The following is a 14,255-nucleotide window of genomic DNA, read 5'->3' on the forward strand; positions in this document are numbered from 1 at the left end:
TACCATCGCCGAATGGATTTAGCAGTTGGTGGATCTTTGTTGAACTTCGTCCTGAAGTGTCGTTGCACTGTTATGACTGACTGATGTGAGTGCATTTCAAGCACGACATACGCTTTCTCGGCTCCTGTCGCCATTTTGTCTCACTGCGCTCTCGAGCGCTCTGGCGGCAGAAACCTGAAGTGCGGCTTCAGCCGAACAAAACTTTACGAGTTTTTCTACGTATCTGTAGTGTGTCGTGACCATATGTCAATGAATGGAGCTACAGTGAATTTATGAAGTAGCTTCAATCATTTGTAATAGCCCTGTATTGTTGAGAGGGATTTCAGTGCAATCCATCAGATTTGTACTCCTGCATTCATCTCTAATGCGCGCTACAATGGCGTTGGCGGGAACTGCGTATTCAGAGAGGTAAGCAGAAAATTTCTGTTGATTCCTTGTGTACTACCTAAGGATTTCACCTGTAACTAGTCAAAGGAGTAAATACATTAGTAAAAACGTGTGGTTCCTGAAGAGGGGCAGCAGCCATTTCAGCAGTTGCAGGGGCAACAGTCTGGATGATTGACTGATGTGGCCCTGTAACACTAACCAAAACGGTCAGTCTAAGAGTGAATACTGTATGTAAAATAAAACAAGGCTTACATAAATTTGTTCATTACCATTTGTCACCAGAGTAGACTGGAAATACGAATCTCGGTTACAACGACACTCGTTTATTGCAGGTCCTTTTTGACGCTTCCTATTGCTGCCTGCTGGCACTTCTACGTAATGTCCTTTTTCTGTGCCCAGACGGTATTCTTCGCCCTGTCGAGGACACGAAACCGAGGCGACACATTTTAGTCAATATTTGATGATCAATAAGTTTAAATTCAAATTAACGTCATCGGTTGGCTGCGTTGTTTAGCGGTTGCTGCCAACTGTTATCAGGAGCCCTATTCGGTTTCAGAATATGACATGATTTGGATAGTCCCTGTACACCGAATTAATTCCTTCAAAGATCACAGGGTTCATTTAACCCAGCACGCTATTTTGCCCGTTGAAAACTATATCTTTTAATATTAATGTTGAATAATTTATTATTGTTACTGTTGTCCAGAGAAAATCCAGTATGCGGTTCACTTCTCGTGATATTCTGTTCGAAATCGTAGGACACTATAGTTTTTCCTTAACTCTGTTTTTATTAACACACTTTCTTTGATATGATTCACTACGATGTACGGTCATACTTACGCCTGATAATAATTGTCCAAACAGAATCTATAATCGAAAATCAAAAGTAAATTTCTTTAATTTGCCCGGCTCCCAACGAAGTTAACTATTTCACGCAGTGGTGCTTGAACTTGAGAGACGCAAATATTTAGGATTCTAGCGTTTGGGATTTTAGTGTCCGAGCTTTCAGCGCTGCAGTCACCCAGAAGCCAAAGATTGACAGACGCAAGAGACGTTAACAATGCGTGCGTTGTGTTTATATCGTAATTATAAAATAATAGGGACATTCATTAGAACTCTTTGAATAAAGCCCCTTGCTACTGTCCGTATAATACTCTATTCCATTGGTTGTTGTTGTTCTTTTATTTAATTTTCTCTTCTTTAAAGCGGGAATTCGTGATTCTGTATGAAATATGGGAATTGTTGATGATCAGTTCGAATAAATTTTGTTTCAAAAAGACCAGATATGTAACGAGGAGTTACACTTTGAATGTTGTTATAGCCACGGTGCACTGTACTCTCGGAACGCTTCCCTTCCTTACCAAATAATCGTTATAGAGGCAGAACAGGGCTTGAAGGCAGTAAGCAGTGTCAAAAGGACGTGGCTTGCTGTGGTCACGCAGAGGTGAACAGATACAGAGATCTGCACAGAACGGACTAGCGTGCGGAGCTGAACGAAATTAGTATCGCAACTGAAAATCCTAACAAAGGAAAGTGCCCTAATGGCAAGAGGAAAATCGGGCGAACTTTGATTATAATCTTCTGATAGCCTTAAGATCTAAATTACAGATTCCCTGTGAGCTTTTCCGGCCATGACGGCGAGGGACGTTTTGCGTGTGCATTGGCTTCGAAAAGAAGACCTGGCTTCCGAAGCTTCGATGCATCGTCGGCTTCGTGCGGGCGCAACGGAGCGGAGAACACATTGACACCGGTGTGTCAGACCCACCATACTTGCTCCGGACACTGCGAGAGGGCTGTACAAGCAATGATCACACGCACGGCACAGCGGACACACCAGGAACCGCGGTGTTGGCCGTCGTATGGCGCTAGCTGCGCAGCATTTGTGCACCGCCGCCGTCAGTGTCAGCCAGTTAGCCGTGGCATACGGAGCTCCATCGCAGTCTTTAACACTGGTAGCATGCCACGACAGCGTGGACGTGAATCGTATGTGCAGTTGACGGACTTTGAGTGAGGGCGTATAGTGGGCATGCGGGAGGCCGGGTGGACGTACCGCCGAATTGCTCAACACGTGGGGCGTGAGGTCTCCACAATACATCGATGTTGTCGCCAGTGGTCGGCGGAAGGTGCACGTGCCCATCGACCTGGGACCGGACCGCAGCGACGCACGGATGCACGCAAAGACCGTAGGATCCTACACAGTGCCGTAGGGGACCGCACCGCCACTTCCCAGCAAAGTAGGGACACTGTTGCTCCTGGGGTATCGGCGAGGACCATTCGCAACCATCTCCATGAAGCTGGGCTACGGTCCCGCACACCGTTAGGCTGTCTTCCGCTCACGCCCCAACATCGTGCAGCCCGCCTCCAGTGGTGTCGCGACAGGCGTGAATGGAGGGACGAATGGAGACGTGTCCTCTTCAGCGATGAGAGTCGCTTCTGCCTTGGTGCCAATGATGGTCGTATGCGTGTTTGGCGCCGTGCAGGTGAGCGCCACAATGAGGACTGCATATGACCGAGGCACACAGGGCCAACACCCGGCATCATGGTGTGGGGAGCGATCTCCTACACTGGCCGTACAACACTGGTGATCGTCGAGGGGACAATGAATAGTGCACGGTACATCCAAACCGTTATCGAACCCATCGTTCTACCATTCCTAGACCGGCAAGGGAACTTGCTGTTCCAACAGGACAATGCACGTCCGCATGTATCCCGTGCCACCCAACGTGCTCTAAAAGGTGTAAGTCAACTACCCTGGCCAGCAAGATCTCCGGATCTGTCCCCCATTGAGCATGTTTGGGACTGGATGAAGCGTCGTCTCACGCGGTCTGCACGTCCAGCACGAACGCTGGTCCAACTGAGGCGCCAGGTGGAAATGGCATGGCAAGCCGTTCCACAGGACTACATCCAGTATCTCTATGATCGTCTCCATGGGAGAATAGCAGCCTGCATTGCTGCGAAAGGTGGATATACACTGTACTAGTGCCGACATTGTGCATGCTCTGTTGCCTGTGTCTATGTGCCTGTGGTTCTGTCAGTGTGATCATGTGATGTATCTGACCCCAGGAATGTGTCAATAAAGTTTCCCCTTCCTGGGACAATGAATTCAAGGTGTTCTTATTTCAATTTCCAAAAGTGTACAATGCACCGGTGCCGGGCCACAAGTCACGACACTGACACTAGTAAAGATGCAAATACTGTGGCGCAGAGGCTGAACGTCCATCGTACAATGTCCGAGACCCAGGGTGCTCGTAATTAAACCCTCAGTGCTCGAAGTGTCATTGCCACCAACGAGACAGGTGACGGTAGAGCCTACTGCTCGCAGCTGGGGTAGACGGGTGGGTGGGTGGGTGCAGTGGGTAGGTGTCTATGCTTTCCTTCCTGCAAAACAGGCGCAAATTCACTGAGTTCAGGCGCAAGCCTGTGAGAGCGACGACTTTCACTGTGATCACTCGGAGCATAGGCTAATGGATCGAATGTGATGACTTTGTGATTCTAGTGACTGTGCGTGTAGAGAGCAGTGTGAGAGGACCTTTCTGCAGCTTCTTTCAGAAATATTTCACATAGGGTAATGGATCGAATATGATGTCTTTGTATTTTTAGTCACTGTGCGTATAGAGAGCAGTGTGAGAGGAGCTTTCTGCCGCTTCTTTCAGGAATATTTCACACAGGGTAATGGATCGAATGTGATGTCTTTGTGTTTCTAGTCACTGTGCGTGTAGAGAGCAGTGTGAGAGGAGCTTTCTGCAGCATCTTTCAGAAATATTTCACACAGGGTAATGGATCGAATGTGATGTCTTTGTATTTCAAGTCACTGTGCGTGTAGAGAGCAGTGTGAGAGGAGCTTTCTGCAGCTTCTTTCAGAAATATTTCACATAGGGTAATGGATCGAATGTGATGACTTTGTATTTCTAGAAACTGTGTGTATAGAGAGCAGTGCGAGAGGAGCTTTCTGCAGCTCCTTTCAGAAATATTTCACATAGGGTAATGGATCGAATGTGATGACTTTGTGTTTCTAGTCACTGTGCGTGTAGAGACCAGCGTGAGAGGAGCATACTGCAGCTCCTTTCAGAAATATTTCATATAGGGGAATGGATCGAATGTGATGTCTTTGTATTTGTAATCTCTGTGCGTGTAGAGAGCAGTGCGAAAGGAGCCTTCTGCAGCTCCTTTCAGAAATATTTCACATAGGGTAATGGATCGAATGTGATGACTTTGTGTTTCTAGTCACTGTGCGTGTAGAGACCAGCGTGAGAGGAGGAATCTGCAGCTCCTTTCAGAAATATTTCACATAGGGTAATGGATCGAATGTGATGTCTTTGTATTTGTAATCTCTGTGCGTGTAGAGAGCAGTGTGAGAGGAGCTTTCTGCCGCTTCTTTCAGGAATATTTCACACAGGGTAATGGATCGAATGTGATGTCTTTGTTTTTCTAGTCACTGTGCGTGTAGAGACCAGTGTGAGAGGAGCATTCTGCAGCTCCTTAAAGAAATATTTCACATAGGGTAATGGATCGAATGTGATGACTTTGTGATTCTAGTGACTGTGCGTGTAGAGAGCAGTGTGAGAGGACCTTTCTGCTGCTTCTTTCAGAAATATTTCAAATAGGGTAATGGATCGAATGTGACGTCTTTGAATTTCTAGTCACTGTCCGTATAGAGAGCAGTGTGAGAGGAGCTTTCTGCCGCTTCTTTCAGAAATATTTCACACAGGGTAATGGATCAAATGTGATGTCTTTGTATTTCTGGAAGCTGTGCGTATGGAGAGCAGTGCAAGAGGAGCTTTCTGCAGTTCTTTTCCGAAATATTTCACATAGGGTAATGGATCGAATGTGATGTCTTTGATTTTCTAGTCACTGTGCGTGTAGAGACCAGCGTGAGAGGAGCATTCTGCAGATCCTTTCAGAAATATTTCACATAGGGTAATGGATCGAATGTGATGACTTTGTGTTTCTAGTCACTGTGCGTGTAGAGACCAGTGTGAGAGGAGCTTTCTGCAGCTTCTTTCAGAAATATTTCACATAGGGTAATGGATCGAATGTGATGACTGTGTGTTTCTAGTCACTGTGCGTGTAGAGACCAGTGTGAGAGGAGCTTTCTGCAGCTTCTTTCAGAAATATTTCACATAGGGTAATGGATCGAATGTGATGACATTGTGTTTCTAGTCACTGTGCGTGTAGAGACCAGCGTGAGAGGGGCATACTGCAGCTCCTTTCAGAAATATTTCATATAGGGGAATGGATCGAATGTGATGTTTTTGTATTTCTAGAAACTGTGCGTATAGAGAGCAGTGCGAGAGGAGCTTTCTGCAGCTCCTTTCAGAAATATTTCACATAGGGTAATGGATCGAATGTGACGACTTTGTGTTTCTAGTCACTGTGCGTGTAGAGACCAGCGTGAGAGGAGCATACTGCAGCTCCTTTCAGAAATATTTCATATAGGGGAATGGATCGAATGTGATGTCTTTGTATTTCTAGAAACTGTGCGTATAGAGATAAGTGCGAGAGGAGCTTTCTGCAGTTTCTTTCCGAACTATTTCACATAGGGTAATGGATCGAATGTGATGTCTTTGTGTTTCTAGTCACTGTGCGTGTAGAGACCAGCGTGAGAGGAGCATTCTGCAGCTCCTTAAAGAAATATTTCACATAGGGTAATGGATCGAATGTGATGACTTTGTTTTTCTAGTCACTGTGCGTGTAGAGACCAGCGTGAGAGGAGCATTCTGCAGCTCCTTTCAGAAATATTTCACATAGGGTAATGGATTGAATGTGATGACTGTGTGTTTCTAGGCACTGTGCGTAAAGAGACCAGTGTGAGAGGAGCATTCTGCAGCTCCTTTCAGAAGTATTTCACATGGGGTAGGGATCGAATGTGATGAGTTTGTGTTTCTAGTCACTGTGCGTGTAGAGAGCTGTGTGAGAGGAGCTTTCTGCAGCTTCTTTCAGAAATATTTCACATAGGGTAATGGATCGAATGTGATGTCTTTGTGTTTCTAGTCACTGTGCATGAAGAGACCAGCGTGAGAGGAGCATTCTGCAGCTCCTTAAAGAAATATTTCACATAGGGTAATGGATCGAATGTGATGACTTTGTGATTCTAGTGACTGTGCGTGTAGAGAGCAGTGTGAGAGGACCTTTCTGCAGCTTCTTTCAGAAATATTTCACATAGGGTAATGGATCGAATGTGATGACTTTGTGTTTCTAGTCACTGTGCGTGTAGAGACCAGCGTGAGAGGAGCTTTCTGCAGCTTCTTTCAGAAATATTTCACATAGGGTAATGGATCAAATGTGACGTCTTTGAATTTCTAGTCACTGTGCGTATAGGGAGCAGTGTGAGAGGAGCTTTCTGCCGCTTCTTTCAGAAATATTTCACACAGGGTAATGGATCAAATGTGATGTCTTTGTATTTCTGGAAGCTGTGCGTATGGAGAGCAGTGCGAGAGGAGCTTTCTGCAGTTTCTTTCCGAAATATTTCACATAGGGTAATGGATCGAATGTGATGTCTTTGATTTTCTAGTCACTGTGCGTGTAGAGACCAGCGTGAGAGGAGCATTCTGCAGATCCTTTCAGAAATATTTCACATAGGGTAATGGATCGAATGTGATGACTGTGTGTTTCTAGTCACTGTGCGTGTAGAGACCAGTGTGAGAGGAGCTTTCTGCAGCTCCTTTCAGAAATATTTCACATAGGGTAATGGATCGAATGTGATGACTTTGTGTTTCTAGTCACTGTGCGTGTAGAGACCAGCGTGAGAGGAGCATACTGCAGCTCCTTTCAGAAATATGTCATATAGGGGAATGGATCGAATGTGATGTCTTTGTATTTCTAGAAACTGTGCGTGTAGAGAGCAGTGCGAGAGGAGCTTTCTGCAGTTTCTTTCCGAACTATTTCACATAGGGTAATGGATCGAATGTGATGACATTGTGTTTCTAGTCACTGTGCGTGTAGAGACCAGCGTGAGAGGGGCATACTGCAGCTCCTTTCAGAAATATTTCATATAGGGTAATGGATCGAATGTGATGTTTTTGTATTTCTAGAAACTGTGCGTATAGAGAGCAGTGCGAGAGGAGCTTTCTGCAGCTCCTTTCAGAAATATTTCACATAGGGTAATGGATCGAATGTGACGTCTTTGTATTTCTAGTCACTGTGCGTATAAAGAGCAGTGTGAGACGAACTTTCTGCAGCTTCTCTCAGAAATATTTCACATAGGGTAATGGATCGAATGTGATGTCTTTGTATTTCTAGTCACTGTGCGTATAGAGAGCAGTGTGAGAGGAGCTTTCTGCCGCTTCTTTCAGAAATATTTCTCACAGGGTAATGGATCGAATGTGATGTCTTTGTGTTTCTAGTCACTGTGCGTGTAGAGAGCAGTGTGAGAAGAGCTTTCTGCAGCTTCTTTCAGAAATATTTTACATAGGGTAATGGATCGAATGTGATGTCTTTGTATTTCTAGTCACTGTGCGTGTAGAGAGCAGTGTGAGAGGAGCTTTCTGCAGCTTCTTTCAGAAATATTTCACATAGGGTAATGGATCGAATGTGATCACTTTGTGTTTCTAGTCACTGTGCGTGTAGAGACCAGCGTGAGAGGAGCATACTGCACCTCCTTTCAGAAATATTTCATATAGGGGAATGGATCGAATGTGATGTCTTTGTATTTCTAGAAACTGTGCGTATAGAGAGCAGTGCGAGAGGAGCTTTCTGCAGCTCCTTTCAGAAATATTTCACATAGGGTAATGGATCGAACGTGATGACTTTGTGTTTCTAGTCACTGTGCGTGTAGAGACCAGCGTGAGAGGAGCATACTGCAGCTCCTTTCAGAAATATTTCATATAGGGGAATGGATCGAATGTGATGTCTTTGTATTTCTAGAAACTGTGCGTATAGAGAGCAGTGCGAGAGGAGCTTTCTGTAGCTCCTTTCAGAAATATTTCACATTGGGTAATGGATAGAATGTGATGACTTTGTGTTTCTAGTCACTGTGCGTGTAGAGACCAGCGTGAGAGGAGCACACTGCAGCCCCTTTCGGAAATATTTCATGTAGGGGAATGGATCGAATGTGATGTCTTTGTATTTCTAGAAACTGTGCGTATAGAGAGCAGTGCGAGAGGAGCTTTCTGCAGTTTCTTTCCGAAATATTTCACATAGGGTAATGGATCGAATGTGATGTCTTTGTTTTTATAGTCACTGTGCGTGTAGAGACCAGCGTGAGAGGAGCTTTCTGCAGCTTCTTTCAGAAATATTTCACATAGGGTAATGGATCGAATGTGACGTCTTTGTATTTCTAGTCACTGTGCGTATAAAGAGCAGTGTGAGACGAACTTTCTGCAGCTTCTCTCAGAAATATTTCACATAGGGTAATGGATCAAATGTGATGACTTTGTGTTTCTAGTCACTATGCGTGTAGAGAGCAGTGTAAGAGGAGCTTCCTGCAGCTTCTTTCAGAAATATTTCACATAGGGTAATGGATCGAATGTGACGACTTTGTGTTTCTAGTCACTGTGCGTGTAGAGACCAGCGTGGGAGGTGCATTCTGCAGCTCCTTTCAGAAATATTTCACATAGGGTAATGGATTGAATGTGATGACTTTGTGTTTCTAGTCACTGTGCGTGTAGAGAGCAGTGTGAGAGGAGCTTTCTGCAGCTTCTTTCAGAAATATTTCATATATGGGAATGGATCGAATGTGATGGCTTTGTATTTCTAGAAACTGTGCGTATAGAGAGCAGTGCGAGAGGAGCATACTGCAGGTTCTTTCAGAAATATTTCATATAGGGGAATGGATCCAATGTGATGGCTTTGTATTTCTAGAAACTGTGCGTATAGAGAGCAGTGCGAGAGGAGCATTCTGCAGTTTCTTTCAGAAATATTTCACATAGGGTAATGGATCGAATGTGATGTCTTTGTTTTTCTAGTCACTGTGCGTGTAGAGACCAGCGTGAGAGGAGCATTCTGCAGCTCCTTTCAGAAATATTTCACATAGGGTAATGGATCGAATGTGATGACTTTATTTTTGTAGTCACTTTGCGTGTAGAGAGCAGTGTGAGAGGAGCTTTCTGCAGCTCGTTTCAGAATTATTTCACATAGGGTAATGGATCGAATGTGATGTCTATGTATTTCTAGTCACTGTGCGTATAGAGAGCAGTGTGAGAGGAGCTTTCTGCAGCTCGTTTCAGAATTATTTCACATAGGGTACTGGCTCGAGTGTGATGTCTTTATGTTTCTAGTCACAGTGCGTGTAGAGGCCAGCGTGAGAGCAGCATTCTGCAGCTCCTTTCAGAAATATTTCACATTGGGTAATGGATCGAATGTGATGTCTTTGTATTTCTAGTCACTGTGCGTGTAGAGAGCAGCGTGAGAAGAGCTTTCTGCAGCTTCTTTCAGAAATATTTCACATAGCGTAATGGATCGAATGTGATGACTTTGTATTTCATTTCACTGTACGTGTAGAGAGCAGCGTGAGAGGAGCTTACTGCAGCTCCTTTCAGAAATATTTCACATAGGGTAATGGATCGAATGTGGTGACTTTGTTTTTCTAGTCACTGTGCATGTAGAGAGCAGCGTGAGAGGAGCTTTCTTCAGCTCCTTTCAGAAATATTTCACATAGGGTAATGGATCGAATGTGATGACTTTGTGTTTCCAGTCACTGTGCCTGTAGAGAGCAGTGTGAGAGGATCTTTCTGCAGCTTCTTTCAGAAATATTTCACATAGGGTAATGGATCGAATGTGATGTCTTTGTATTTCTAGTCACTGTGCGTGTAGAGACCAGTGTGAGAGGAACATTCTGCAGCTCCTTTCAGAAATATTTCACATAGGGTAATGGATCGAATGTGATGTCTTTGTGTTTCTAGTCACTGTGCGTGTAGAGACCAGCGTGAGGGGAGCATACTGCAGCTCCTTTCAGAAATATTTCTCTTAGGGTAATGGATCGAATGTGATGACTTTGTGTTTCTAGTCACTGTGCGTATAGAGAGCAGTGCGAGAGGAGCTTTCTGCAGTTTCTTTCCGAAATATTTGACATAGGGTATTGGATTGAATGTGATGTCTTTGTTTTTTCTAGTCACTGTGCGTGTAGAGACCAGCATGAGAGGAGCATTCTGCAGCTCCTTTCAGAAATATTTCACATAGGGTGATGGATCGAATGTGATGTCTGTTTTTCTAGTCTCTGTGCGTGTAGAGAGAACTGTGAGAGGAGCTTTCTGCAGCTCCTTTCAGAAATATTTCACATCGGGTAATGGATCGAATGTGGTGACTTTGTATTTCTAGTCACTATGCCTGTAGAGAGCAGTGTGTGAGGAGCATACTACAGCTCCTTTCAGTAATATTTCACATAGGGTAATGGATCGAATGTTATGACTCTCTGTTTCTAGTCACTGTGCGTGTAGAGATGAGCGTGAGTGGAGCTTTCTGCAGTTTCTCTCAGAAATATTTCACATAGGGTAATGGATCGAATGTGATGTCTTTGTATTTCTAGTCACTGTGCGTATAGAGAGCAGTGTGAGAGGAGCTTTCTGCCGCTTCTTTCCGAAATATTTCACACAGGGTAATGGATCGAATGTGATGTCTTTGTGTTTCTAGTCACTGTGCGTGTAGAGGCCAGCGTGAGAGGAGCATTCTGCAGCTCCATTCAGAAATGTTTCTCATAGGGTATTGGATTGAAAGTGATGACTTCGTGTTTCTAGTCATTGTGCGTGTAGAGACGAGCGTGAGTGGAGCTTTCTGCAGCTCCTTTCAGAAATATTTCACATAGGGTAATGGATCGAATGTGATGACTTTGTGTTTCTAGTTACTGTGCGTATAGAGAGCAGTAAGAGAGGAGCTTTATGCATATTCTTTCAGACATATTTCATATAGGGTTATGGATCGAATGTGATGTCTTTGTATTTCTAGTCACTGTGCGTGTAGAGAGCAGTGTGAGAGGAGCTTTCTGCATCTTCTTTCAGAAATATTTCATATAGGGTTATGGATCGAATGTGATGTCTTTGTATTTCTAGTCACTGTGCGTGTAGAGAGCAGCGTGAGATGAGCTTTCTGCAGCTTCTTTCAGAAATATTTCACATAGCGTAATGGATCGAATGTGATGATTTTGTATTTCATGTCACTGTACGTTTAGAGAGCAGTGTGAGAGGAGCATACTGCAGCTCCTTTCAGAAATATTTCACATAGGGTAATGGATCGAATGTGGTGACTTTGTATTTCTAGTCACTGTGCCTGTAGAGAGCAGTGTGAGAGGAGCATACTGCAGCTCCTTTCAGAAATATTTCACATAGGGTAATGGATCGAATGTGATGACTTTGTGTTTCAAGTCACTCTGCGTGTAGAGACCAGCGTGCGAGAAGCTTTCTGCAGCTTCTTTCAGAAATATTTCAGATAAGGTAATGGATCGAATGTGAAGTCCTTGTATTTCTAGTCACTGTGCGTATAGAGAGCAGTGTGAGAGGAGCTTTCTGCAGCCTCTTTCAGAAATATTTGACATAGGGTAATGGATCGAATGTGATGTCTTTGTGTTTCTAGTTACTGTGCGTGTAGAGAGCAGTATGAGAGGAGCTTTCTGCAGCTTCTTTCAGAAATATTTCACACAGGTTAATGGATCGAATGTGATGTCTTTGTGTTTCTAGTCACTGTGCGTGTAGAGAGCAGTGTGAGAGGAGCTTTCTGCAGCTTCTTTCAGAAATATTTCACACAGGGTAATGGATCGAATGCGTTGTCTTTGTATTTCTAGTCACTGTGCGTGTAGAGACCGGCGTGGGAGGAGCTTTCTGCAGCTTCTTTCAGAAATATTTCACATAGCGTAATGGATCGAATGTGATGACTTTGTATTTCATGTCACTGTACGTGTAGAGAGCAGCGTGAGAGGAGCATACTGCAGCTCCTTTCAGAAATATTTCACATAGGGTAATGGATCGAATGTGGTGACTTTGTATTTCTAGTCACTGTGCATGTAGAGAGCAGTGTGAGAGGAGCTTTGTGCAGCTCCTTTCAGAAATATTTCACATAGGGTAATGGATCGAATGTGGTGACTTTGTATTTCTAGTCACTGTGCCTGTAGAGAGCAGTGTGAGAGGAGCATACTGCAGCTCCTTTCAGAAATATTTCACATAGGGTAATGGATCGAATGTGATGACTTTGTATTTCTAGTAACTGTAAATCTAGAGAACACTGTGAGAAGAACTTTCTGCAGCTTCTTTTGGAATTATTTCACATTCGGTAATGCATTGAATGTGAACGCTTTGTATTTCTAGTCACTTTAAATACGGAGAGCAGTGTGATGGAAGCATTCTGATGATTCTTTAGGAAATATTTGACATAGGGTAGCGGACCGAATGTGATGACTTTGTATTTCTACTCACTGTACATGTTGAGGGCAGTGTGAGTGGAGCTTTGTGCAGCTGCTGTCAGAAATATTTGACTTTTGGTAATGGATCGAATTTGATGACTTTGTATGTATAGTCACTGTAAATAACGTGACAGTGTGAGGGAAGCTTTTCGCAGTTTCTTTCGGACATATTTCCCATTGGTAATGGAACGTATGCCATGACATTGTATTTTTAGTCACTGTGTCTGTAGAGAGCAGTGTGAAAAATTAATTCTGCAACTTCTTTCAGAAATATTTTACATAGGATAATTAATCGAATGTGATGACTTTGTATTTCTAGTCACTGTAAATATGGAGAGAAGTGTGAGGGAAGCTTTCTGCAGCTTCTTTCAGAAATATTTCACACAGGGTAATGGATCGAATGTGATGTCTTTGTGTTTCTAGTTACTGTGCGTATAGAGAGCAGTGTGAGAGGAGCTTTCTGCAGCTTCTTTCAGAAATATTTCACACAGGGTAATGGATCGAATGTGATGTCTTTGTGTTTCTAGTCGCTGTGCGTGTAGAGAGCAGTGTGAGAGGAGCTTTTTGCAGCTTCTTTCAGAAATATTTCACACAGGGTAATATGATCGAATGCGTTGTCTTTGTATTTCTAGTCACTGTGCGTGTAGAGACCGGCGTGGGGGGAGCTTTCTGCAGCTTCTTTCTGTAATATTTCACATTGGGTAATGGATCGTATGTGATGAATTTGTATTTCTAGTCATAGTAAATAAAGACAACAGTGTGCAAGGAGTTTTCGGCAGCTTCTTACAGAAATATTTCACATAGGGTAATAAATCGAATGTGATGATTTTGTATTTCTAGTCACAGTGTGTATAGAGAGCAGTGTGAGAGAAGCTTTCTGCAGCTTCTGTCAGAAATATTTTACATAGGATAATGGATCAGATGTGGTGGCTTTGTATTTTTATTCACTGTGTGTGTAGAGAGCAGTGTGTGAAAAGCTTTTGGCATCTTTTTTTCAGAAATATTTCACGTAGTGTAATGGATCGATTACGATGACTTTGTAGTTCTAGTAACTGTAAATGTAGAGAGCAAAGTGAGACAATCTTTCAGCAGCACCTTTCATGATTATTTCACAAAAGTATTGGATCGAATGTGATGACTTTGTATTTTTATTCACTGTGTGTACAGAGAGCACTGTGAGACAAGTTTTTATGTAGCATCTTTCAAACATATATCACTTAGGGTAATGTGTTGAATTGCTATGACTTTGTTTTTCTAGCCACTGTAAATATAGAGAGCCGAAAGAGAGCAGCTTTCTGCATCTTTGTTCAGAAATATTTCACATTGTGCACGGATAGAGTGCAATGTCTTTTTATTTCTTGTCACTGTAAATAATGAGTGCCATAAGAGATAACCTTTCTGCAGCTTCTTTTGGGTATATGTGGCATAGTGTAGTGGACTGAACGCAACGATATTGTCTTTTTGTCTCTGTAGATAAGAGGGCTGTGTTTGAGGTGCTTCCTATAGCTTTTCGGAATTTTTTATTTTTTTTATTTTTTTTAAG

The sequence above is a fragment of the Schistocerca cancellata genome, chromosome 8 (assembly GCF_023864275.1).
Source record: "Schistocerca cancellata isolate TAMUIC-IGC-003103 chromosome 8, iqSchCanc2.1, whole genome shotgun sequence".
Taxonomy (NCBI): Eukaryota; Metazoa; Arthropoda; class Insecta; order Orthoptera; family Acrididae; genus Schistocerca; species Schistocerca cancellata.